Here is a 27,841-nt window from a genome sequence, read left to right on the forward strand (position 1 = left end):
TTTTAAATACTTCTTGCTTTTTTTTCGTTAAAAAAACATCTTTTGGGGCTGTAATGGAGCTGAGTGAGATACTGAATCCTAGTTCTTTCAAATTACACGAAGTTGTATTTCCTCTTCATGGCTCCTTTAAGCCAGAAAAATTACCACGAGCGATCGACTCGTTTCGGCCTGTCAGCTTGGCCAGGTGCGTAGCCAAGCTACATGAAAGGCTAATCACTGATAGATTGAATTGGTTTTTAGAAACATCTGGGCCTTTTCCATCATGTATGTCAGGATTCCAGCCACGTCGGTGCACCATGAACAGTGTCCTAGACCTGGTGACGTGCATTGAACAAGAGCGCTCTCAAAGAAACATGACAATAGCTGCTTTTTTGGATATTAGTCGAGTATTCAACAGCGCAAGTCATTACCCCATTCTTTAAGGTCTTGTCGAAATGGGAATTCGTGGCAAAATACTTCATTAGATTGAGAACTTCTTAAATAACAGAAGAATGTATATGTGCACCAGCCAAGGAGACAGCCAACATCATGCAATGGAACAATGGGTTCGTCAGGGAAGCGTGGTAAGTCCGCTGTTGTTTAATGTCGTAATGGCGAAGTTTCTAGCGTTCCTTTCCCCGCAGCTGCACGTAAGCATCTACGCTGATGACATTTGCATTTGGTGCCGCGGTGCTTGTTACTTGTCGATTCAAGCTGACCTCCAAGCCGGCATTGACAGCATTCAGAAGTATGTACGTGCGCGAGGAATCGATGTCTCTGCAACAAAATCTGGCGTGCTTGCTTTCACGCGAAAGAAGCTGCGTGGCTTATGGCTCACCATGGGTGGTCAGGAAATGTCACAAGTTTCTTGGGATATACATCGAAACATCGCTCACATGGTGCCGACATATGGATTATCTGCAGGAAAAGGCATCAAGCGTAGTGCATGCTTTGCGTTACCTCGCAGGCACTCGATGGGGTTGTTCGTCCGATTCTATGCTTCGACTGCATGCTGCACTTGTCCGTCAGGCCGTAGCATATTCTGTACCTGTTCTGCATGGTCTGTCAAATCGTCAAGATCAGCGACTGCAAGCATTGGTAACCAGAGGCCCCAGTCTCTGCCTCGGAGTGCCCAGGTCAACGTCTGGAAATATGGTCCTCGCGGAAGCAAGAGAGCCACCTTTAAATGCTTTGCGAGTGCAGGAGGTGTGCCGCCATTACCTGAGCCTGACTACGCAGCATGACTGGCAACCCTTGGGTTTCCCACCTTCAACAGCGTTCAGCCTCAAAGGTTCATAGGCCATCTTTGGTGATGTCATGGCCCTGCCCCCTGTGTTTCAATGGCAACACAGCACTGGGTTGCCTCCATGGACTGTTGTTCCCTGCATTCACACCAATGCTGATATCCCCGGGATGCCAAAAAAATTCTCTATATCTACAGTGGCAGCAAGGCAGATGACGCTCAAATACATGCATGAACGTTATGCTGATTATGTGCATATAACATCAATGAATCGTCGACAACCTCCTCGTCGTCGCCAGCTTTCACAATACCAATCCTCGATAAGGGAGTCAAGCTCTCGCACCCCGCCTCAGCGACAGCTGCAGAGATTCACGCAATATATCTTGCAATCACATTTTTCGCTACCATGACTTCACCGTATAAATGGGCACTTCTCACAGATCCAAAAGCCGCTCTTCAAGCCCTAAATCCAATTTTAGCTTGCAATCCTCACAATCTCTTGGCAAGTCACATCTGTGATGTGATTGCAACTGAAATAGGAAAAAGTCAGAGAATAACATTTCAGTTGATTCCCGGGCACATTGGAATAAGTGGCAATTCACGAGCTCACCAACTAGCAGCAACCGCTCATTCAAATTCCCCGTGTAACGTCGTGCCCTTTAACAGGGGTGATGTGAAAAATTATTTGAACAAACTGAGGACACACATTACTTTGGAAACCAGGTTGACCGATAAATATCATTCATCGCTGTTATACCAAGTGGACCCGTACCTTGCATACGCGTATGCGTCTCATTTCGGTCGTTCGGTCGTTATTACATCGCCTTCATCTTGACGTGGCTTACACCAAGCAATCCCTTTACCGTATTCGATTTGCTGATTACACCTGATGTGCTTGTGGACACCAAACTGAAGATGTGCGCCATGTCCTGCTTGAGTGCCCTTTATATGTGACCAAGCGGAAAAAATTAAGTGACAAGCTTGGCCTGCTATTTCGGACACCCCTATCTTTGCCGAAACTGTTGGGTCCGTGGGATAATGTACGCCACCAAACGAACGCCTTCCTTGCCTTAAGGGAGTTTTTTTCGAGTGACTAAGATTTGCGAACACTAATAAATGCATGTACATTCCTCTGAATAGGCGTGGAAACACACAAGGGTGTAGGTATATTGGTGAAAGTGTCTGTGTCGCATCGTGGATAGTTTGTATTGTTTGTATATACATGTATATAGGATTTTTACTATACTCCGCTGCTGTAATGAATCATGTGTATATATCTGTGTGTGCTTTTGTACTATACCGAGCAAGTAGTTACTGAGTGTACATGTGATCTTTGAGCCGCTGCTGTCTGAATGTACTAATTATAACCTTGTGGTTCCTTGGGGCAATTCTTTTGTATACTCCAGTGCCTAGAGTAGTAGCCAGCTCCTGTTTGGATTGGAGCTAAACTCTCCAATAAATAATTATTTCTCTCTCTCTCTCTCTCTCTCTCTCTCTCTCTCTCTCTCTCTCTCTCTCTCTCTCTCTCTCTCTCTCTCTCTCTCTCTCTCTCTCTCTCTCTCTTTCTGAACAATGTTGACAAGCATAAACTGTTTTTCTCAAGCTTAGTGGCTCGGACGCGTTTTCCTTATCTAAACTTCCCGTTCAAGAATTCTGTTGAATTTTGGCCGGAAGCCTGAATGGAAAGATAGACATAGAGAGACCAAAATATTCTGGTTTGTGCAGCCCAAGTAGGACTATCGTCTTTAAAACAAAAAATCCCGGGCCATCTCCAATAACGTGAATACTGGGCAGGGTCGAAGCATGCAGTGCCTAAGTGTATTCTTGACACCTTGGCTTTTTCGCCAACTGGGATGAAACCGTTTGTGGGTAGAGGTATACAGCTTTGCTCTAACTTCTCTGGACTTTGAAGCAGGAAGCTCTCTAGCGCGAGGCGGAAACGAGTGTCCCGGTTTTTTTTAGTACGCGTTACGAAGCCTTCCAGCGAGCGGCGCAAACAAGTTTCCCGATGTTTTATTACCGTGCCTACATGAGACGCTGATTACGACCGCGACGACGACAACAGGCATCAACAGCCCCAGCCCCTCAGGGGCTTCTCGCCCAAAAAGAACGCGAGATAAGCCTGGGGCCAAAATTCTCAGAGGTTGGAATACGGGACCGGTCCCGAAAGCGACAAAAACTGTTCATCTCATTTTGACATTTACGCGGCCTTAGAACGAGAGTAAGCTTGAGTAACGAGAGTAAGCTTGTCGCCACAAGATCAAGCTGCGGCTGTTTGAGAATAAAATAAGTTGGCTTTTGAAGCACTGCGTGTATTTTGTTGTTCTGGAAACTTCCGTTGCAGACAACTACGATTCAAACGGTTACTTTGGGCATGAGTGGCGCTCATTGAACTTTGAAGTCACAGCCTGCTTGAAGGCAACACAGCTCGCCACCGTTTTCCAAGAGTACTCTGATAAAAAGGGCCCTCAAGAAAATCAGAATGCCGCTGCAAATAACCGCCTTGAAAGTTCCAGACGCTCATGGGTAGAATAACGCACTCTTACCACTCCCTAGATTGTCTTGTGAATCAGTATATTCTCCTGAGCCTTAAACTCCTGAAACTGTGTTGTTTGACCGAGTTTCATACGTTAAACAGTGAATTCGAACTGATGTTAGTGAACCCGTCGAGGTCGTATGTCGTAATCTCTGCGAGTACTTTGACAATAAATGTCCTACAACCACAACAACAACGTCGTCGCAAGCAGTAAAGGCTCTCTGGATGGCTCAACTCTGACGTTTCCTCCTTTCGTATATGCGTTACTAAGAGCTTCTGAAGCTTTGTACGATTCTTCCAGTCTTCTTATTGATATTTTGACATTCCTATCAGCCGGTGCCAGCTCATATGAAGCAGCGTACTGATCCGGCATAGCGGAGCATACACTCTGTCTCCAAAAATGAACAAACACCCTCACTCGGCAGGTGCTGGCCTAGTCCGTTCTCCCCAAAGCCTGCTGCTAGGTGTTTTTTGTCACGGACCTCAGATTGCTGATACATGTTTAGCTTTTATTGTTTTTCTCGTGATTAGTCAATAGGAGCAGGCGGTGGAGTTTGCTTTTGTGGCTAGCAAAGTAGTTAAAGTAGTCGGGCACTCATTTTGCAAAGCATCGCTAAAGAAAGCAAAACTGTTCCAATTTACATTTGCAACTTCAGTCGAGATTTGATTTCTTTCTTTCAGCAAATGCTGTGTGCCGCTGAACAGTTTTTTTTTTCATTCGCAGGCCAAGGTATCGCCACCAATGACACTACAGCTCACGCTTCTCGGCCTGGCCACTTTTGGTTTTCTTCTGGCACTAGGTATGGCGCAATTGTGAAAACACAATTATATTTTAAGCGATCTCTACGCTGTCTTTAAGCGCACCACATTACAAATGCTTTTTGGAGGGAAAGATTTATTTGTTTTTTATATGAACTCATAACAAGCCCAACACAGCAAAATTAGTCAATATGCTCCACGGTTGACGAGGTCGCTTAGTGATAGTGTGACACTGTTGGAGTGACAGAAGGGCTTGACCTATATCTGTATCAGTACAGTATTATTATTTTGGAAAAATAATGTAAGTGCGGACTCCAGAATGGAAATATTCAATATGCTAGAGGAAGAGGAGGGTGTGGAAAAATCCTAGCTGTCGTGCACGGTGTACACATTTCTTTTTAAACCACTGAAGACTCCTCTGTGAGCAAACAAATGGTTCCTTAAACTGGCCAAGGTTTTTGCATACCGCGGTGTGGGTACATAGGCCAGGTTAGCTGCTAAGATGTAAGAAAGCATTGTAATTCATGCGATCAGTAGAAGCTTTTTATGAAAATTGTTATGAATAAATTTTTATTAAATGTACGCTGTGTGATCTATACACTACATTTACACCCTTCATTTACATAGCAAATGAATTTGTCGAATAAATTTTTGCGTGTCTTGAAAGGCAAGCTTTTTTTTTAAATGTGGAAAACTTCTCTTGGGCGTTGTAACATACTTCGAGGTCCACAAAGCATTGTGAGAAACGAGGGGGTCGTTTTGTTCTTGGTCTTGCAAGAAAGTACCACACTCCGGTACTAGTTAAAGACGAAAATAGCTAATGTAGCTTAGCACTCCCCCAAAGCGACGGACCCGGATGTCAACACGCGCGGTCGTTTTTAAAGGAGATTGCGGTTAATGCGTAACATTGTTTACCCTTTCTCATCTAGTTTCTTTTTTGTCGCCGCGGTAAGTTATAACCACATTAAATGTGAGGCGCTCAAGATGCCCGCATTTAGGCACTCTTATCCCTGTGCAGATGGACAGCCGGTGCAATTGCAAGGCGAAGGGGCGACTACCGTTGTACCCGAGTATATTCCAGCATGTCTTGCCTTGCAACGCTTGCTTAAAGGTGCTCTGGGGCACTAATTTCTTAAGCCTAATACTGAACGCTAAAACCAGATCTCCTAAAATCATATGTGGCGTGGGTCCAGCTTCTTCGCCACCCAATTAGTGACTCCCAGTTTGCTAGTATGTTCAAAGGAGGTTCATAGCTCGCCTTTCATTTCATTTCATTTCATTTATTAGTTCCTTAAGGACCCGAAGGCATTACATAAGGGGGGGGGGGGCAAATACATATAGGGAAGACAACCAAAAAGAAAGAAAAAAAAGAAAAATAGTGACTGACATGCATCAGTCAGCACAACTAACAACAACAACAACAAAGCAAAAAAAAGCAGATCAGAGAAAACTAATACCAAATTACCAAATACACATGTTCAGTTATAAGAAAAAAAAGCACAGGAAAAGAAAAGACAAGCAAGAGCAATTGTGCAGGTTCCAATTAGTAAGGATCTATATTGCCGCGAACCATACATTGGGTTTGTTTATTTGTGTTTTGCTTTTACCGCCGGCTGCGCCGGTCTGTGTTATCTCTGCGCCAAGGGAAGCGCGTGTTCCATTCTTTCTTTCTGTGCCGCATGTGTTATCTGTTGTGATAGGGAGAGCATTCCGATCTAACGTGAACAGCCCAGAATAATCTTCTTGGATCTACTATGTTCTCGATGCGAATCGACGTTTCGAGAACCACGCGCGCCAAAAGATAAAAAGCCTGCAGTGCGGACGCCGGGGCATTCGATTCTGCGACGCTCTCCGACGCACGTAACGTCACTTTGTTGACCACTGCTTCGCCGCCTCTGTATTCTTTTCAGTTGTTAGGGGAGCACAAGTTCGCTCCAATAAACTTGTTTCTTTTCCAAACAACTGCTTCCTCCTTGGCTACGTGACATCTGGTGGAGGTGCTGGGTACGCACCCTTCATGCCCACTACAACCTCTGGAAGCCGCCAAGCCAGTCCAACAAGAGCCAGCCTCCGCGTGCAAGATTTACCACCCGAGTTCGGTCTACTGCCGGAGAAGACGAAGAAGAAAAACGTCGCAACCAGCACCATGCTCAACCAAGCCAATCCTCCTGTCGTTCTGCAGCAGCCACGGGAACCGCCATCATTCCGAGGAGCCCCCGCAGAAGACCCAGAAGAATGGTTGGAGAAACTGGAGCGCGTCCGGAAATTCAACAGGTGGGACGACGCAGAAACGTTCCGGCACGTTTTCTTTTACTTGGAAGATTCGGCTCGCACTTGGTTCGAGAATCACGAGAGCTCCTTGACAAACTGGGCTCAGTTCAAAAGCGAGTTCACTAAGACCTTCACTACCGTCGTGCGGAAAGAAAGAGCCGCCCTTTTGTTGGAAACGCGCACGCAACACCCCAATGAAGGCGTCTTGATCTTCGTTGAGGAGATGAAGCAGCTATTTCGCCGCGCGGATCCCGAAATGACGGAAGAAAAGAAGTTGCGCTTCTTAATGCGCGGAGTGAAGGAGGAACTGTTTGCCGGACTTGTCCGAAATCCGCCCAAAACCGTCGCCGAATTCGTGACCGAAGCCAGCACCATTGAGAAAGCCCTCGAAATGCGTGCTAAGCAGTATGACCGCAACTTTGTTGGCGCGGCCAATGCGAACGACTTTGGCAGCACGCGGATCCCGGCCGACAGCCTACGCGAGACTATCCGCGCAATAGTGAGAGAGGAGCTGCGGAAACTTCTCCCAACGCCGCCGCAGGCCCAAGTCGCTTCTCTCACCGACGTCATTAGAGAAGAAGTGCAACAAGCGTTGGGAACTTCTACGCCATCCGAGGTACCCCAAGAGCTACAAGCTATGACATACTCCGCGGCTGTTCGTCGACCCCGCCCTGCTCCAACACGCCGTCAAGAGGCCCCGCCGTACCGCCGCCCACTGTCACCCGCCCGACCCCCGGTAGCCCGAAACCAGACGCCGAGGAAGATGGACGTATGGCGAACTCCCGATAACCGTCCTCTGTGCTACCACTGCGGAGAGGCCGACCACATTTACCGTCGCTGCCCATACAAGAGGCTCGGTTTGCGAGGGTTCTCCGTCGACGCCCCACGCCCCCGATACGGCCAGCGCCCTGCTGAGATCGAAGAATACCTCTCCAACACCAACCGAGGACCAGCCCGCTTCAACCGTTCACCGTCGCCCTACCCGTATCAGTCACCGAACCGCCGCAGCACTGCTGACTTCTCACGTGGAAGGTCCCCCAGCCCACGCGGGGGAAACTAAAAGCAGCAACTTCGGGAGGTAAAGTTGCACAACGGCGGAAAAATGAAAACCCTCCAACGACGCAAGGACTCGCCGAAGACAGTGATTCACGACATGCCTTCATCCCGACGACCCGACCTAACCCTGACGAGACTCCCGAACACGACGACAGCTATACGCCGCGACGCTTACCCGACCTGACCGAGACGTCCGCTGAGAAGATGTGGACAACGACGACGCACAGTGCCCGACCGTCAACACGCACAAGCCGAGATGCGACGCCCCGACGCACCCGGAACTCGAGGAAGGCGGCATCCGACGTCAAGGTGTCCATCGACGGTTTTGATGTAGTCGCCCTCGTAGACACGGGAGCCGACTACTCCGTAATGAGCGGACCATTTGCGTCTAAGCTGAAGAAAGTTATGACCAGATGGGACGGTCCGCACATACGCACAGCAGGAGGCCACCTCGTGACGCCAAGTGGAACGTGCACATCGCGCGTCACCATAGACGGCACAACGTACCCTGCGGCGTTCGTCGTTCTGCCTAACTGCTCCCGCGACGTGATTCTCGGAATGGACTTTTTGACGGACAACGGCGCAATAATTGACCTGCAGACCAAGTCGATAACATTTTCCTCCGATCACTCCACGACGCCGCAGCCGAACCCCGATCACCGTGCTGCTGTCAGGATCGCCGACGATCACATCACCCTGCCACCCCGCGCAAGCTTGATGATCGCCGTCTACTGTGAGGATGCTGCTTCTGACATCGACGCTATCGTAGAGAGTGATCGAAAGTTGCTTCTCGACCGCGGTGTCTCCGTCGCAAGAGGCATTGCGCACTTTAAGCAACGCCAATCTCACGTTTTGGTCACTAATTTCACCGAAGAGTACCAGCATTTAAACAAGGGAGCTGCAGTTGCGTTCCTCGAAGAAACGCAAGAAGCAAGTGATGTGATCGCGGTCGCCGACTTTGAACGCACACCCGTAGAAAGCTTCAAGCTCCCGCAGCCATTCGACGTGAATCCGGCGCTACCGCAAGAACAACGGAAAAAATTATTGGCTTTGCTGCGTCGCTATAGCGAATGTTTTTCGTCGAGCGCAAAACTACGTCAGACCCCTCTAGCGAAGCACCGAATAATAATCGAAGACGGAGCCCGACCTACCCGACAGTCACCGTACCGCGTCTCTTCACACGAACGGGAAGCCATCCGGACTCAAGTCGACGACATGCTCAGCGACGACATTATACAGCCATCGAAAAGCCCCTGGGCTGCGCCCGTCGTACTCGTAAAGAAAAAAGACGGCACATTAAGGTTTTGTGTTGACTACCGGCGACTCAACAAAATCACGAAAAAGGACGTGTACCCCCTCCCCCGAATCGACGACGCCCTCGACCACCTCTGCCACGCGAAGTACTTCTCATCGATGGACCTGAAGACCGGCTACTGGCAAATTGAAGTGGACGAGAGAGACCGAGAGAAGACTGCATTTATAACCCCAGACGGCCTATACGAGTTCAAGGTGATGCCGTTTGGGCTGTGCACAGCACCAGCGACGTTTCAAAGAGTCATGGACACTGTGCTAGCTGGCCTTAAGTGGCACACCTGCCTCGTATACCTCGACGACGTAGTGGTATTCGCCCGGACTTTCGACGAACACCTTGCAAGGTTGGAGTCTGTACTCGAGGCCATTCGTACGTCGGGGTTGACGCTGAAGCCTGAAAAGTGCCGTTTCGCATACGGGGAACTCAAGTTCTTGGGCCACGTCGTCAACGCCGCGGGAGTCCTACCTGACCCGGCAAAAACATCAGCCATTGCGAACTTCGCAAGGCCGAAAGACAAGAAGGGCGTGCGAAGATTTCTCGGGCTGTGCGCATACTACCGGCGCTTCGTCGCAAACTTCGCACGAATTGCAGAGCCACTCACGCGCTTGACGAAAGATAGCACCCCTTTCAGCTGGGAAAACGACCAAGAAAAAGCATTCAGCGAGCTGCAAAAACGCCTGCAAAGCCCGCCCGTGCTCGCTCATTTCGACGAAAATGCCGAAACGGAAATGCACACCGACGCCAGTGATATAGGCTTGGGTGCCGTCCTTGTCCAAAAGCAAAGCGGCTGCGAAAGGGTAATCGCCTATGCCAGCCGTGGTCTGTCGAAGGAGGAGAAAAACTATTCTGCCTCTGAGAAAGAGTGCCTGGCTATTATATGGGCGATTTCAAAATTTCGCCCATACGTGTATGGAAGGCCATTCAAGGTTGTAACAGACCACCATGCGCTGTGTTGGCTCGCCAATTTGAAGGACCCCTCTGGCCGTCTTGGGCGGTGGAGCTTGCGCCTGCAGGAGTTCGACGTTACAGTCGTTTATAAGTCCGGCAGGAAACACTCCGACGCCGACTGCCTGTCCCGCGCCCCCGTCGACCCACCACCACAAGACTCTGATGAAGACAGCGCGTTCTTCGGGATTGTGACGGAGAGCGACCTAGCCGCCCAGCAGCGTGCTGACCCCGACTTACGCGTCATAATCGAGTACCTCGAGGGATGCAACGTTGCCGTTCCTAGGACCTTCAAACGCAGCTTACCAGCATTCAGCCTGAGAAACTCCGTCCTTGTGAAGAAGAATTTCAGCCCCGGAACAAGAGCGAATTACCTTCTCGTCATCCCCGCGGACCTTCGTGACGAAATTTTGGAAGCGTGCCACGACGACCCGTCTTCCGGACATCTGGGCACAGCCCGCTCGATTGGAAAAATCAAGGCGAGGTACTACTGGCCCGGCCTTACCTCTGACGTCACCCACTACGTCCGGAGCTGCCGTGACTGCCAGCGACGAAAAACGCCGCCGACAAGACCCGCCGGACTTCTGCAACCGATCGCCGTCCCATCGAGACCATTTCAACAGATTGGAATGGACCTTTTAGGCCCGTTCCCTACGTCACGATCACAGAACAAGTGGATTGTCGTAGCGACAGACTACATGACGCGCTACGCAGAGACCGCCGCTCTTCCGAGGGGGACTGCACAAGAAGTGGCGAAGTTCTTTGTAAGCCAAGTTGTGCTGCGGCATGGAGCCCCGGAAGTCCTAATCACAGTCCGTGGAACGGCATTTACTGCGGAGCTGATGCAAGGAGTATTACGCTACAGCAACACGGATCACCGAAGAACGACGGCGTACCACCCCCAAACGAACGGACTAACAGAACGTCTGAACAAGACAATCGCAGATATGCTGTCAATGTACGTTGACGTTGAACATAAGACTTGGGACGAAGTGCTCCCGTATGTCACGTTTGCGTACAACACGGCTATCCAGGAGACGACGCAGCTGACGCCGTTCGAGCTTGTCTACGGTAGAAGGCCGACTACGATGCTCGACGCCATGCTTCCGCACGTAGAAGACGACGACCTCAACGCCGACGTCCACGGATATCTTCAACGTGCGGAGGAGGCCCGCCAGCTCGCTCGAGTTCGTATAACGAACCAGCAGCTGGTGGATGCGGGCCGCTACAACCTCCGACGCCGAGACGCCGAGTACCAACCAGGGGATCGTGTGTGGGTTTGGACTCCCATCCGACGACGCGGACTCAGTGAGAAGCTCCTGCGACGGTATTTCGGACCCTACCAGATTCTACGACGTGTTGGCCAACTTTCCTACGAAGTGATCCCCGATGGTGACTCCGGCACATCACGACAACGCACGCGGCCTGAAGTCGTCCACGTGGTTCGCTTAAAACCTTTCTACGGACGATGACGAACTTTTATTTTCATTTGTTCGGACTGTCGCTTATGTTAGCATCGGGTCGATGCACTCTTAGAGGGGGGGTAATGCCGCGAACCATACATTGGGTTTGTTTATTTGTGTTTTGCTTTTACCGCCGGCTGCGCCGGTCTGTGTTATCTCTGCGCCAAGGGAAGCGCGTGTTCCATTCTTTCTTTCTGTGCCGCATGTGTTATCTGTTGTGATAGGGAGAGCATTCCGATCTAACGTGAACAGCCCAGAATAATCTTCTTGGATCTACTATGTTCTCGATGCGAATCGACGTTTCGAGAACCACGCGCGCCAAAAGATAAAAAGCCTGCAGTGCGGACGCCGGGGCATTCGATTCTGCGACGCTCTCCGACGCACGTAACGTCACTTTGTTGACCACTGCTTCGCCGCCTCTGTATTCTTTTCAGTTGTTAGGGGAGCACAAGTTCGCTCCAATAAACTTGTTTCTTTTCCAAACAACTGCTTCCTCCTTGGCTACGTGACAATATTATGAATCAGCATTGATGTTCGGAGTGGTGATAATGATCGTCCAATTTTTTTTTCGAAAATATGCGCGGTCAGTGCATGATACTATATTGTCGGGTAGCGAATTCCAAAGGGTTATTGCATTGGGAAAGAATGAACTTGTGAATGCTGATGTTCGACCGGGTAACTGTGCTATTGGCTGGGTGTAATTTAGGCGCCCTGACGTGCGGTGGGATGGTTTTAATAATTTATGCCTGGATTTTGAATGATAGTACGCCCCATGAAGGAGGCATAAACGTGCGATATACTGGGCTTTGTACAAAGTCTGGAAATGTCAGGGGTAGTAACCACCCGCCGCGGTGGCTCAGTGGCTAAGGCGTTGCGCTGCTGAGCACGAGGATGCCGGTTCGATTCCCGGCCACACCGGCCGCTCTTCTGATGAAGGCGAAAAGCAAAAACACCCGTTTGTACGAGATTTCGGCGCACGTTAATGATCCCCAGGTGGTCGAAATTAAGCCGGAGCCCTCCACTACGGCGCCCCTCATCGCCTGTAGAGTGTCAGCACATTAAACCCTACAATCAATCAAGGGATAGTAACCGTTTGGCGTTAAAGGTAAAAATGGCGTTTTGAGTCCCCTCAAAGTGACAGTGTTATCAAAGCTCACCTATAGAATCAGTACGCTGCCACTGTTTGAATCTGAGCCATTTTGTACTTATTCCCTTTCTTAATTATGTGGCGCCAGCCAACATTAGTGATACTTTCAAAGAAATATAACGCAGTTTCTTGCTGACTAAAATCACTGACCCACTACTGTAAAATATACCACGTTACTTAATAACTTGTCGAAGATAGGAGGGATGCAAAATATTTAATCTCAATTTAGCGAAACTGGCGTCATCACGTTGTGGCTTAGCCTTGAATCTGTCTTTTGAAAATCCGCCTTATAAAACATCGTATGGAGAGGATCCAGTTCGCCAACTGAGTCAAGTATTCTTCCAGGCATCACCTTTTATTGGGCGGCACAATCAGAGAATTAACTCGGTCGAAATCGTGCTCAGGAACAACTGTGCCTCATGTAGCAGATTGTCGGCCCCAGAACATGGTGTCGGTGGCAGGACGCACGCAATTTAAACATCCTCTATCTTTTTGAAGTCGATCCGTTCTTTTTAGACAGCCGAAGAAGTTACAATGTGATTTAATTGTTTATAAAAGCGTGAATTTTGTCTTTACATGCCCCACTGTGATTACGAATTGCAGGAAGACATTTTCTGCAATTGTTCAGTGGTCCACAACTTCGTTGCCCTATGTATGAAAAGACTTAAATTACTCCAAACTGTAGCATGTACGTTCATCAAGATTTGTACTTAATCCTGCAATTGTTGAGTGCTCCACAACATGGTTGCTCTATGTACCAAAAGGCTTAAATTGCTCCAAACTGTAGCATATACGTTGATCAAGAATTGTTCCGTGCTCCACAACTTGGTTGCTCTATGTACAAAAAGACTTAAATTGCTCCAAACTGTAACAGGTACGTTGATCAAGAATTGTACTTATCAATAATTGTACTACATCCTAATCCCTTCGTAGTTCTTACATAGAACACCTGGTGCGATGGCATCACGAGTCAAAGTTCTTTCGTACGCTTCCTGTCGCACCAATCGTAAAGAATATGGAGTGACGTGGGAAGAGCGTAAGTAAACCAAGTGAAAGAAAAGGAAGCGCTAGCCGCGGTGTCAGGAAACTTGCGGGTGTCTCTTCTAGGAACTTCCTTGTTCTCTTCTTCTGATTGCTCACTTTGACAAACTGCGCCTCGCGTACTTGTTACATACCGCGGCGCTGCCGCCTAGAGCTTTCGGGAAATCACGTAATGCAAGAGAGTGGCCATGGGGGCTTTTCAAAGTCAGGACACACTCAAATTTTATGTGTCAGCGTATGGCCTCTCCCCTCCCGCGGCCTTCTCTTCTGAGTTATAAAACAGCGCTAGAAACAGGACTACAGAAAGGGCACTAAGACAGCGCCCTGTCTGTGTGCCCTTTCTGTAGTCCTGTTTCGTGCGCTGTTTTGTAAGTCAGTTATGTACCAACTGGCCCGACTTCAATCTGTGTTGAAGGCCTTCTCTTCGCTCGTGTTATCTGCACACGCCATAAATTAAAAGCCGAGAACGACGATAAAGAATGAGTGACATGGCCATAAGAGAGAGAGAGACAACCTTTAATAGAAAAGGATGACCACTGGTCACGATGGGGGAAAGGAATGGGGAGGGAGGGCAAGAGAAAATAAACAAATTAATGCTGGTCGTTCTCAGTACAGTCAATAACTGGGCCAGTTCTTGGAACCTGCAATTCATGGGCCAGTTCATGGTGATCGCAATGGGGTTTGTGCACATACACCAGTTTGTTCGGGGGAGGACCCGCTCAAACAACCCGTGCCAGACCGCTTTTAATTGAATAAACCGCTATTTCATATAATAGTTGTGCATCAGTTTGTTGGGGATCGGGATGGGGTTGGGGAGATTGAAATGTACGGTGCGTGGCGAAAGCTGGGCACCACCAAACTAGGTGTGTGAGGTCTGATGGAGTGGTGGTACGGCAGTAAGGACATCGAGGGGGCAGGTGAGGGGTATACCACTTGCGAAGTGTTTCAGGTGTGTACGCTGAATTTGCAATATATTTGTTAATAAAAATTTCGCCTGAGCGGGGAATAGGAGGTAGGCGACTGAGGTAGCCAGCTGGAGTTAGGGCTTTTAGACGTGTGCGTCGGTCCTTCTTGTGCTGGTGAACACGCATCGCTGGGGAGGGAGAGGGGGACCGCGACGGCCTTACCCCAGGCACCAGTGGAGGATAAGAGGGGGAACTCTCCTGAGCGGCCATATGAGCCGCCTGGTTGCCTGAAGAAAATGGTTCGTGGCCAGGTACCCAGTCGACGCGGATGTTGGTGTTGTTCCGTTTGAGGAGTTGAATTTGAAATAGAATTTCGTGGACGACAGGGTGGGTCGAATCATATGATCGCAAAGCTGTGAGGGCCTCGTACGAATCTGTGAGTATGCGTATGGAGGGCGGTAGAGGTGGGTCACAGTCAAAGGTGATAGCTGACACTGCGTTGTTAATAGCGTACAGCTCCGCATCGAGGCTGGAAAGTTCTTTGCCAAGTATGGTAGTGTACCCTGAGAGAACCGGTGCCTCAGGGCATGTCCAAGCAAGGCCCGCGCCGTACTGGTTTACGCTTGCGTCCGTGAAAATGTCCAGTTCGTTCTGAAGGCGATCCCTTTGGAGGCGTCGGATTCGCCGCTGTCGCAATAGAGTATTAGTACGCTCTATAGGTCTGGTATGCGTAGAAGTATCAATTGCTGGATGCTGCCAGGGTGCTAAAAGTGACTTAGACAGTGTTTGGGCTCAGACTCTCTTTTTATCTTTTTTTTAGAACGGGCGTACAACAATCCCCCAAAATATTTCGGATGTAATGATATAGTTTAGAATTTCTTAATCCGCATTATAAGCCCCGGCGACATTTAGTTATGGACAGGTTAATAAATTTATCAGTAAATCACAGTGTCACAATTAACCAAGTGAAGTCCGCCGTACAGTTTGCGTATATAATGTTTTAGCGTTGTTTTCGGGCAAGCGTTCCATCCACACAACCTGAGATTTAATTGTAAAATTTATGGTTAGAAAAAGAGAGCCTGATTACGCAAAATCAGCCGGCACGTTAAACCCTGCAATCAATCATAAACGCCCGAGCGTCAGGATTTGCCGGAAGTTACAGTTGTTAAGGCCGTGAAAATATTCCGGGGTGCCTTACAGCCCCTGTGAACTTGCGGCACGAAAAACCACTATTCTTTTTTTTTTAAGCAGGAACGTGTACAACCCACGTCTTCTTTCAATTTGTGCAGCCAGTTTCCAGTATTTGCAAACCGCCACTAGCCAACGCTCGTGTGTGCATGGCGCAATAAAAAAGAAATTGTGCAAACATTTTGAGACGTCTCGAGCAATGCGTAAGCCAGGTGCAGCCGCATGGCTTCCCCAGCTCAGCCCCATTGTAAAGCATTGAGTGAGAAGCCACGTGATGCCCTAGTGTTTGTGTTTGCCGCTGGTTTTAGCGAAAAATGGCGGCCAAATGGAGATATGTGAGGAGTTTCATCAATGTAGAAGAAGAGTATGCCGGTGTTTTGCGGTGTATCGGTGCTTGATTTCTCGTGTTCCTTATTCTTTGCGTCGAATCAGTGAATGAACTGCCGGACAGCCTCAAGCGTCGAGAAGAAAGAGCTAAAAAACCTCACTTGGTGGTCAATGTTCGGTGCCGTCATGGCATTCACAACGCATTCTGAAAATGAAAAGTCCAACATAATTTCTGATGTAGATATTAGTTTCTGTGCCAAGTATATTGTGTTCATGACTGCTAACCCATTTTTAATCACAGCGAGCAGTGCACGAGCTTTCTTCTTTGGACGTTGGACAATTCAGCAATATCTTTTACTTCGTAGTCAGCCGTTTGGCAACTGAACCGAACCGGGTGGGACAGCAGGGCTGTATTCAGGGGGGGGGGGGGGCATTTGTTACGGTTTCAGAACCACCTCCCCCCCCCACAAATTTTATGGGAGCTCTATCCCCCCATGACCCTTTCCTTTTGGCCCTTTTTTTTTTCGCCCGTGCTATTTACACAATGACGGCTGTCGGCTTTCGAGTGAATGTGCGTCTAAACTCGAGCAGTGCCACTCAATTTCTATAGTTCATTCATTTGGATTACCAGCCGCGGTGGCTCAGTGGCTAAGGCGCTGCGCTGCTGAGCACGAGGTCGCGGGTTCGATTCCCGGCCGCGGCGGCCGCTTTTCTGATTGAGGCGAAAAGCAAAAACGCCCTTGTGTACGAGATTTCTGCACACGTTGAAGATCCCCAGGTGGTCAAAATTAATCCGGAGTCCTCCACTACGGCGAGCCTCATCGCCTGCGTGGCGTCGGCGCGTTAAACCCCACAATCAATCAATCATTTCGATGCTGAGGTGAACGGACAATTTTGCGCGATGTTTGTGGTATAACCGGGCCCATATTTTATAGGTGCTGTATTTCCTCGCCAAGAAGTTTGGCATTCGATTTCACAGAGGGCGTTGTTTTTGTTTCAGTAAATATTTATAAATGTTCTGCTTCAATCGCGTTCTTCTTCGTAGGAATTCTTTTTTTTTCTACATTAACTTTCCTTACATATTAGGTCTTCCAATTACTGTGTGCACTGATATTTTTATGTGGATATTACCGTAAACAAAGCAGCTAACCATTCAGTAATATTAATGGAGTAAAATGACTACGTTATTATTTGAGAGCAGGGCCTTCTAATTGATTTTTTACCGGTGGCGTATAACACCTCCAGCACAATATTTATGCGTATGCCACTTTGTGACAATCTGGCAAAATTAAAATTTTGACATCCCTTTCTGCAGCTGTTGTCTGCGAGTGTTCCGAAAAGTTGTCAGCAGGGTTAGCAACATATTGTCGGTGCTAGCTACCAGTTCATGCACTTAGAAAAATAGGAATTTTTTCCGGGAAATTTAGACAGTGCGAAATCACACTTTAAAACTCTGCGTTACCGCTGAACGTCATCAACTTGCTGGAAAGCTTGGTATGCACCGAAATACGTTATTCCCTCGATGCCAAAAAGTCTGTATTTTACGGCCGATTTTGCTAGTGGGAGGCTTGATTACAAAGTAGCATACACCCAAAATTTTCCCGTACAATTTGGTGAATACCAGTGCTACAGAGCCCTAACTTTTTGGCAGTGCTGCTTCGTGTTTTGAAGGCATATCGTTTTTGCTGAACGTCAGCAGGAATGATTACAAAATTCCCTTGAGTCTGTTTAGATCTGAATCTTCCTCGTTGTTTAACGGTTCCGCACGTCTGAGAACGGCACGCCTTTCTTGCAATTGAAGGCTTATCGGCTTATCAGTATATTTTGCGGCTTTTAGGCACTCCTTCTATTGGTATGAATGACCACATGAGCCGCAGAGCCGCCATTTGCCTTCTAATCTACCATTATCACAGCCGGGTTAAACGTAACTCTTAACAAGGCAAAGGGGCAAGGAAGCAAAACACATCGACGCTAGCAACCGCAGTAGCGGCATTATTACTTAAGAAATTATGGGAGGAGATGAGAATGACGTACACTGACATCCAGAAATACAGTTTTATTTACGCAGTCTCCGTCTCCGAAAGCACTGCCAAATAATAGCCAGCATTGGTGTTTTTCTTATGGTGATGTCGGGAATAGCTAGCATGGGTCGCTGGCGTGGGTTCGAGAAAATAACAAAACCGTTCCCGCAATGAGGCGAAAGCATAATTTCCCATACTGATGTTGCAGGTCTGTTGCAAAAGCCCCGAAACGGATCCCATGGCATTATGAGAGAGCGAGAAAAAACTTTATTCGAAAACCTATCCCCTTCCTATATTTCGCAACCCACCTGGGCCATGAGCGGCCTCGTTAGTACAAACTATCATCATCATCAGTCTCAGAACCGGGTTAGTTCCGCCGCGACCTCCAGACCAGCACTCGGCTGGACTCCTCGGAGCTGCCCTGGGCTTGCTCCCATTGGGATCTGGAGGAAGAAAGTGGGGAGTGAGGGTCACCAGGACTCTCGCACATATATAGTGACAGGCACAGGCCCAGCTGACCAGACACAAAGTGTGTCCAGACAATGTTTCGCACAGAGAGTGTCCAGATGACCGCAGCTTGGGCAGCGGGGTGTGTGCAGTTGATGCGGATGCGTATTCATTAGCGCTCCAGAGCATGAGCTCCACAAATATTGAAACAGCAACGGACGGTGCTGCTAGACAACCCCTGTAGCTGTGAAAATCCACGACGCTAGCGCAGAATGCAGCTCTGGCTGCGGTGTTCGGTGGCAGCGACACGTCACATGTAGCACGAACACCACCTGGCGCCACAGCCGGTGGGGCCACAGCCACCGTTACTGGAAGGAACACTCAGTACTGGAAAGAGCATGGAAGGAGCACTCAGGGGCGTTTAATAACAGATCACTGCGCGTTCCCAACTCACATGTGGTGAGGTACCCTCAAAGCTCTTTAATTCCTATGTACTATTCTTTCCCGATACTCCGCCGCCCTTCCCCAACCATGTAACTCCCTGCATTAGCTCAAGAGGGCATAATTGGTTGATTTAACCCATGTAATCGTCAACATACCACAATTGAGGTAGTTGGTACAATACAATTTATATAGAAATTAAAATAAAAATAAAAAGTATAACGTGTACACACGAAATCAAAAATATGTATTTTTTTACATTCCCCTTGAAGAAACGACGACAAAAACAATAAAAGCTCGGCAAAAAAAACCACGGACACACGAATAAAGATTCATGAAAACGGACCAACTGTGGAACGCCCTGCATCTGCTTAGAAATAATTTCTTACCGCAGTTAACGCTATTATTTCGTATAAAAACGTAAATTGAAAAAGTATGTTCCAGAAAATTTCTGATAAAAAGGCATACCGAAAATAGAAAAAGCACAAACTTAAAAATGTGAGCTCATGTCAGAATACAAAGGCACTACGTCCTATTTTTATCCCATGTGATTGTTTTCCGTAAAGTGTAAATTGTTCGTCTACACGTTCGGTCTGTCGCCGGAGACGATCTGCTGGGTCGTAGCCGTAGTCAGCTCCGGTGTTGTAATATTTTTCATTTATTCAACATCGTCATAATCACCGTCACCATCATGATTGCCATCCTCGTCAGAATAGCCAATTGTCTTGTTCTCCCCACCTTCCATATTCCTAAGCCTCCGCTCTGGCTACCCCAAGAACGCGTCTCCCTGACTGGTTGGTTTGAAAGGTTGAAAAGCTCTGCGCGACGACTGCATCCGACGCTGGCTTTCCAGTGCGCTGAATCTTGCACTGTGTGAGATTACAGAGACCCGCAACGCTACGCTATGCTTTGTGGGAGGAGAAAACGCTAAGGCACATGTTGCTAGAAGGCTGTGGCAGCGAAAGAGCCCCAAAGCTATTTTTGAGTACGTTCAACGCAATTTCGCAGGCGATGGTACTGCATTTTTCTCCAGACGCTTGTTGACTACACAGAATATCTCTCTAGCAGCGCAACGATAGGGTACGCCTTGAAACTGAAGGCAACAATAAAAATGGGGACTAGATGTATGACTTAAGCGGAGAATCTCTCTTTTGTCTGGAAGGCTATAATTAGGACATGTCAGTTATAAGCAGGGTGTCGAACCGGAACCGAACCGAACCGAAAGTTGGAACTGAACCGGTATTTTTGCCGGAACTGAACCCGAACCGTTATTTTTTGAGCACGCATAACCCGAACCGGCACTGAACCGAAAAAAGAAATAACGGTTACCGGTTCATGCCGAAACGGTTCGACCCTCCGTTCTTGATATTGCACAGTCAATGCAATTCAGGTCTTTTTTCTTTCACGTACCATCAACTTCGTAAACGCTCGCGCACATTCCACGCCAGACAGTTGAACACTATCACGCTCTATGAAACAATGTAGCAATGGTTTGTTGCTGCTAAAACCACGAGCATAGTGCAAGCTGACCAAACGAAATTTCATTCTCGGCAGCTTGCAGGGGATATAAAACGACTTTGCCCTTCCCTAGCTGCGACTTTATTGGACCAATCAGGCTGCAGGAGTGTTCCACTGCGCAACAGCTAAAGCACACCGATGTGTGCAAACCTTTTGCATTTCATAATTTGTTTAAAAGGTCCAACACCTGCAAATTGTTAATACTTGACAAGTGTGACCGCAGGAGCTGCTCAGTGGCTAAGCCGTTTGCTGCTGAACACAAGTGGCCTCGATCTCCCTTCCCCACGACCGTTTTTCTGAAGTAGATGGAAATCGAGAACGTCGGTGTATCCAGATTTTGATCCACGTATAATATCACCAGCTGGTTAAAATAAGTCTGCTGGCCTGCAACATAAGCTGCGCCTCGCAGCAGAGATATAGCACGGGGCATCAAATGCGCCAGTTTTTTTAATGTGTTTACACGGAAAACAACAAAAAGGAAAAGGCGAATCACGTTGTTTTAAAATATTAAGCAAAAAGTAAGTAAGGCCGAATATGTAAAAAAAAACCTCCAAAACGTGGATATTGCTCTATACTTTTCATTGCCCTGCCTTTCACAAGCAAACGTGTCATCAATGCGAAGGACGTGAGTTCCGTGGTCAGTTTTTGGGGACAGTACAGAGGACAAGTCCCGTTTTTTTACAGATACAAATAAAAACAGATATGCCAGGGAAAACTGCTAAGGTGCGCCCTTAATCCCTTGGCCAGAAACTGCAGCCCACGACCTTGTCTTGGAAGCAGAAACACTAACAAAGCAGATGACACGTCCAGAAAGGCAGGCTGGTACCTCACACTGTGCCATTCGCCCAGCGATCATCTTTTCTGCTTGTTCTGCAGTTTTTTCTCTTTCAGATCTGCTTTTTTCGAAGGTGCACTTGTATTGACTGCCCAACTTGCTATATTACTTCTACTGCTACTCGTTCCGGAGGGGAGTACTGCTGTGCGCGAATTAAAGAGCGCCTAACCAAAAAAGTTCCATCTCATACTCCGCGCGTCAAATTTCCCTTTCAGTTTGTAACAGCATAATCTGTTATAAGATTCCGCAATGTAGCACACGGAACGATGGCGGGGGTCAGGCGGTACGATGACATACAGATTGTAATGCGCGCATCCGGTATAGCTATCGAAAAAAGAATTGCAGTGGTCAGAGCAATAATGCAGGGACTGAGCGTTAACTAAAGCTTACTTTTAACAAAAGTGTGGCTAACACATTCGATAAGGTGACAGCTAACAAATTATTCAGGGTGACCAAATAATCTAATTCATTAGTAGTATTTATGTGCCTGTTGTAGGATTTTTCTGTTTTGTTGGAAATATAAAAAATGTGCGTCATTGGTATTCAGCACGCACTGGCATTTAAACGAACCAGTACGCAGGCCTAAATTTAAGGCTTCAAGGTTAGCGTGATGGGCAGTTTCATAGTGACGATTGCGATTTCAAGAAAAAAGGAAAGGGCAGAAAATATATCCCACCGTCATATCTCTTGGCGGTGGCCTTATGAATAGTCGCTAGGACAACATAAAGTCTGAGCGAGAAAGTAGGGGGTGAATCGTCGCCGCTTCATCTTTTAAAGACGATAGTCTTTCTTGGGCTACTTAAACCCAGAAATTTTGGTCTGTCTGTATGTCTGTCTGTCTGTCCGTCTGTCTGTCTGTGAGTCGATTCAGCCACCCGGCCAAAGTAAAACAATGCCTGCGCAATAGTCATATATAGTCACAGCTAAATCTACCCGTCTAAGTCCGGTGTAATGTTCATACCTGTCAACATTGTGGAAGAAGAACAAGACATTACGCAAATATAAGACAACAAATTAATACAGAAGTGATGTCTGCAGTGTTCCTTTATAAAAAATCATACATGCTTGACTTTGGCGAAATTAAATACTTCATCAACTCCAGGAAAAAAATTCACTTCGCTGTCCCCTGCTGTCGCCCGCGCCACTATAGCTTCTTGCGGCATTTTAAGGAATCAACTTGCAACAGTTACGAAAGGTTCCACTAGATAGGTTCCACGTTCGGCTTGCAACGCACTTGGAGTAGGGTAACGCGGTTCTATAAACGTTGAAGTAGGGCGCCTCGATTCACGCGCGTCTTCGCCGTACGGCGGCGATGGCATCGAGACACCCGGTTTGGAGCAGTGGAACGCGGCAAATTTAAAATGATTTAAGCAAACCTTTGGCGTCTTTACCTTGGGAGGAGCGCGACGCAAGAGAAACAACATGAGAGGTGAGCGGGAAAGCGAAGGGAGGCATTTACTTGGCAAAAGTCAATAAAGACTATCGTCTTTTGACGACATCTGCAACGAAAGAAGCAGATACGCGGCCAATTTTTTTTTTTCTAATATATCGTGATTGTTTAAAGTTTGCTTTGCAATTGCGCCACTGCCTTTGGGGAACAGCAGCATTTTGAATTTTTATTTGTGTTTTGATTTGACTGTCGTTTTAAACTACTAAGTGATTTTTTCTAATTTCAGTGATAATTCAACTCATCGAACCGGTTCGCGAACCGGTTCGGTACGTGATTTTGTCGAACCGGAACTGAACCGGAACGAAATTATTTCACCCGAACCCGAACCGTAACCAAACCGGTATTTTTTTCGGTTCGGCACCCTGGTTATAAGTAAACCGTTAGGTCTTGTTTTGGAAAACGCGAAAATATGGAACATGTTTTATTAACCAGTACAAAATAAGGGTCAGTAGTAAGTACTTTTTATTCTGCCCAAACTACAGGTTGAGCATATCGACCGCCTGCAGGTCGACCAGTCTGCGCTGTTCTTCTGCTTCAAATCCAAGCCAGTCGAGCCAGGTTGCGATTGGAAGGGAAGGTGCGGCATACCAGCATGACAGCTGAGCCGCAGGGCAGTAGTAAAGGCAATAATGAAAATCAGCTCAATACCGAATGTTACAACATATTTATTTAGCGCAGATTATACTTCATTTTATCTCCCTTAATCTCCCTCTCCGTATTGAACATAATGATAAAGCGCACCATATCCCGTGAAACCTGGTGTTTCTTTTCTCCTTTCTGCTTTCAGTATCTAGTGATAGGCTCGCTGACGGAAAACAATATAACTCAGCAATGATCTCAGATCTGAACATCTTCCTGTGAAGTAAATGCATGGATTTCGGGCCATCAGGCAGGAAGTAAGCCTGTTTTATGGTGAATGCCTGATAATTTTCTTACAGCCGAACAATCTCCGTCGAGTGCTTCGCGGTGAAGCTCAACGTCCGAATTGCGTAAGAACGCGCTGAAGGCAAGCATAACGATATCAGCAACGCGATATGAAAGCATGCGAGAGAAAATTTATCCTAAAAATGAATTGCACTCTTTCCAGAACAAGTCCCCCCAAAAATTAGCAGTGGCTTAGCACGGTTATGCCTGGATATACCTAGCGTAAGTTAAGGTTCAACTGGTTATTCTTAGCTTTCGTGGTTGTCTAAGATTAGCTTGATTATCATGCTTACTGCTGCTTCAATGACGCACACCCGGTATACGCATTATGTGACACATGTGTATTTATCAAGCGGCCCCGACGCAGCGTCACCAATCTCCCCAGAGCTAAGCTGGTTCCATAGGCGCACGCCGGTGTTGCTGCGACGCACGAGCCATCGGTTCCACACCCGGCCACCCCTCGCATGATCATCAAGTGGACCGGGCCGTCACGTGCCGCACTTGTGCAGCACGGCTCTCCAGGAGCCACGTGAAACTGCCCATCCTCGGCCAGTGTAGCTCACGCTACATGATACTCATCCGTGAAAGGGCTCATTTTATTAAACCTGATAGTTTATTTGCGCTTTCGCGAAAGTAATTGCGCCTTATTGTACAAGGTTGCCTTTAAATAACGGCTGAAACGTTATTATATCAGGCGTTATATGTTAAGACCAAATGTGCGTGTGCAACATCTGACGATCGAAGGCCTCCGAAAGCATTGATTTATGACTTTTTCGTGCAATACAGCGCGACAGAAACAAAGACTTAAGCGAGGCACACAGGACGAGCGCTGCCTCGTCCTGTCTGCCTCGTCCTGTGTGCCTCGCTTAAGTCTTTGTTTCTGTCGCGCTGTATTGTTAAGATGAATCACCAACTAGCCCAATACCACACTTTTTCGTGAACTCACTGCGTACTCTTGCAGGAATTGCAGGTGGATCTGGAACAGAAACTGGAGATGCAGACTGTCGAAGTTTTCATGACGATGCTAACAAGGAGAGCTCCGATGTCGAGACAAGAGCCGGCGAAGAATATACTGTGCTCCTTCGCGGCTAACGACTCCAATGGATCATTGTTCAAGACAGCCTCCGAACATGCATTGCTCAAGAATGATGTAAAAATGCCACTTGTCATAAACTCAGAATAAACGTTATTCAACAACTCATGGATAACACCTTTCACGGTGAATTGAACGAACGTAAAATGTAATCACCAGGATGAAATTCTCCTGCTCGAGAATGTATAACTTCTAGTATTCGCTAGAATTTCGCCATACACTACAAATATCGGCACGATCCTCCAACAGTATCTGCCGCTTCTGGCCCTAGCCGCAACACCACCCCGGCGAACCACATCATGTCCGTTCATATGCACGCATCTGTCACTCAATTTCTTTATGAAAAAAAAAAAGATTAATCAGATACGTATCCGAGAAAAATGGGCACCATTAGTTCATCCTACGGCAGAAAAAATTGTATCGCAAGTTAAGAGGGGGAAGATAATGTTTCGGTGAAAATATTACACTAGACGATACTGGCGGGTCCGCAACAACGTGAGAGCACATACTTTCTTGCGAACCTGAGACGCGGTCCGATGTGCGCGCGTTCCTCCGGCTTTCCCGCTTTATAAGCACGGAACACGGTGTTCTTGCAACGCTCCTTCCACACTGTGCCGATCGTAATTTGCCCTTTTACCGTCTCAGGGGTCATGTGTGCTGGCTTTAGCAGCCGCACTGGCTCCGCGTCGCCGTCATTTATGTTAACCGATACCGATGGTGTACGAGCATTCAAGACAAGGTATTGCGGTAAATAACTTCTTCGGCGGATCTCCCTGAACTGCATGTCCTTGCGAACCCCAGGAGGGGCGATTGGCGTCGAAAAAGTCGCATACAAGATGGGTACTAGAGTGTGAAGACTGGCTAGTTGGTTCATACTGATGGTAAAAACAGCACAAAGAAACGGCACTGAAGACGAGAAAGCGACAAACACGGGCGCTGTTCTTTTTTGTTTTTGAGAGAATTCTTGGTGGAGTACGAGTACAGGCGGGAACGGCATGTCGCTGAAACCAGGAGACTGAAGCAAGACGAGGGGTCATGAAGGCACGGAGGGTTAAGAGAGTCCGATGTAGAAGAAACAAACTGTATACTAGAGTGTGAAGACTGGCTAGTTGGTTCATACCGATGGCAAAAACATCCCAAATAAACGGCACAGAAAACGAGAAGCAGACAAACAGCATCGTCTTCCGTGGTGTTTATTTGCGGTGTTTTTGCCACAAGATGGGTGTCTCGCATAAAATTGGGAGCGCGGGAAAGGGGGGGGGGGGGCATATTTTTGCTGGGAATTAGGCGAAGACGCCTTCACAGCTTCCTTTAGCTGCATGTCGACAGTAACGAGAGTAAATTTAACGTTGCACGTCGCACTTTCGCCGCCGCGTGCTTTGGTGTGGGGGCTTCGAGAGGCATGGGATGAGGGTTTTTTGTGCACGCCCGAATAAAGGAACCAAGTTCACTTGGTCTCTTTGCACAACACTATCCCAAGGTTGGTCTCTTTGCACAACACTACCCAAAGGTTAAAGTAGAGACTGGTCATTTTTTTACGTTTCACGAAAGTGTAAAATTTCGAAGTCATTACATACGCACAGGTTTACGGAAACCGCTTGCTTTGTTGAACGGTCCATTAGTGTTGAGCTGGAAAGTTTCTTTTCATTTCTTTGTGCCTGATATAAGTTGGACCCCCATAACGCGGAAATAAGCGACCTTGTGAGATTGATAAAATGGCCTTGGAATAGGTAAGCAAACGTGCTTGCGGAAGGGATGCGGAAGGGGACTCATAATAAAACGAAGAACTGAAAGAAGAATTTGTGTAAGGGTAATTCATTAATGTCTTCTTCCCACTGGAGCACTGGTGACCTCTCCGGTCGCCCAAAAATGCCTCGAGACTGCCTTCTATGCCTGGGAAAAGAGTCATCATACTGAAAGGTTTCGCATAGGCACCCAAATTGTATTTTTTTCGATTGAAGAACCAAATTATTTTAACGGGATGCCCGGCGGGGTGCCCGTCGCAGTTATCCTGAGGCGACGTCGGCATTGTTGTGCCAGAGCGCCTGGCCCAAAGGCGTTGCACGAGGCGACGCGCCGACAGCGAGGCTGAGTCACGCCTCTCCCTTTCGTCGCTGCGGCGCGGCCGAATCCTGCATCTCGAAACACTGCGGCGCGGCCGAATCCCGCATCCCAGAACGCTGCGGCGCGGCCGAATCCCGCATCGGCGAACGACCAAGCAAGGGCATGTCGCTACGCCCGGAGGCGAGGTCACGGAGACGGCGGGCGCATCGCCCTCCCTTTCCCCATTGGCGGCGCAGCTGACTCACCGCTTCGCTACCATTCGTCGGAATTCAAACTTCAGGCAGCGAGAGCTCTGATTGGAGCTATTTGAACTTCTCGGGGCCCCAACGAACTTCCCGGGCTATAAAAGAAGCCCGGAGGCTCTCATCGTCGGCTTTCCTCGGCGGCTTCTCTCCGGCACCAATCTCTTCGGAAGCACCGAGTGAAAAGGGTGCTGTCGCCTTTGTGCGAGTTATGTAACGTTTGCTTACCTTGTACATACTGTATATAAATGTTACTTTAAGTTTTCGTTGGCTCGAGAACTTCTTCGCTCGGCTCTGCGCCGCGTCGATAGCGGACGGAGCAAGGCAACATCGCTACACCGGTGACTGCGCTCGGGTGGCCAGTCGCAACAGCGGAGACAGCGTCGGGATGGCTGATTCCCAACCTCGGTGACGAGCAGGAAGGCGAGTCACAACCTTGGCGACCGCCCTGGGATAGTCATTCCCAAGAGTGGTGCCAGCGGTGGGATCGTCTTTCCCAACAGCATATGAAACTGTACATGACGACGGCTGCTCTTCAAATAGACCCATGGGATTAAAGCGTCGCCATGTTCAAGATTTGTAGCTGTTAATTTCCGTGATATTAACTACCCTACCATCAATGAAAAAGCCCATA

General features: G+C 48.0%; 1 long non-coding RNA gene across 1 annotated transcript in view; it reads left to right on the forward strand.

Annotated features, from left to right (window-relative positions):
* The window catches only part of LOC144145547 (uncharacterized), a 39,929-nt gene extending 14,923 nt beyond the window's left edge, over positions 1-25,006 (forward strand). The window contains exons 2-3 of the long non-coding RNA XR_013317527.1: positions 4,483-4,558; positions 24,770-25,006. This is a non-coding gene — a long non-coding RNA (uncharacterized LOC144145547). The remainder of the gene's footprint in view (positions 1-4,482; positions 4,559-24,769) is intronic.
* The last annotated feature ends 2,835 nt before the right edge of the window (positions 25,007-27,841 follow it).

Source organism: Haemaphysalis longicornis, unplaced genomic scaffold (genome assembly GCF_048455015.1).
Source record: "Haemaphysalis longicornis isolate Haplotype H1 unplaced genomic scaffold, Haemaphysalis longicornis Haplotype H1 scaffold_7, whole genome shotgun sequence".
Classification (NCBI taxonomy): Eukaryota; Metazoa; Arthropoda; class Arachnida; order Ixodida; family Ixodidae; genus Haemaphysalis; species Haemaphysalis longicornis.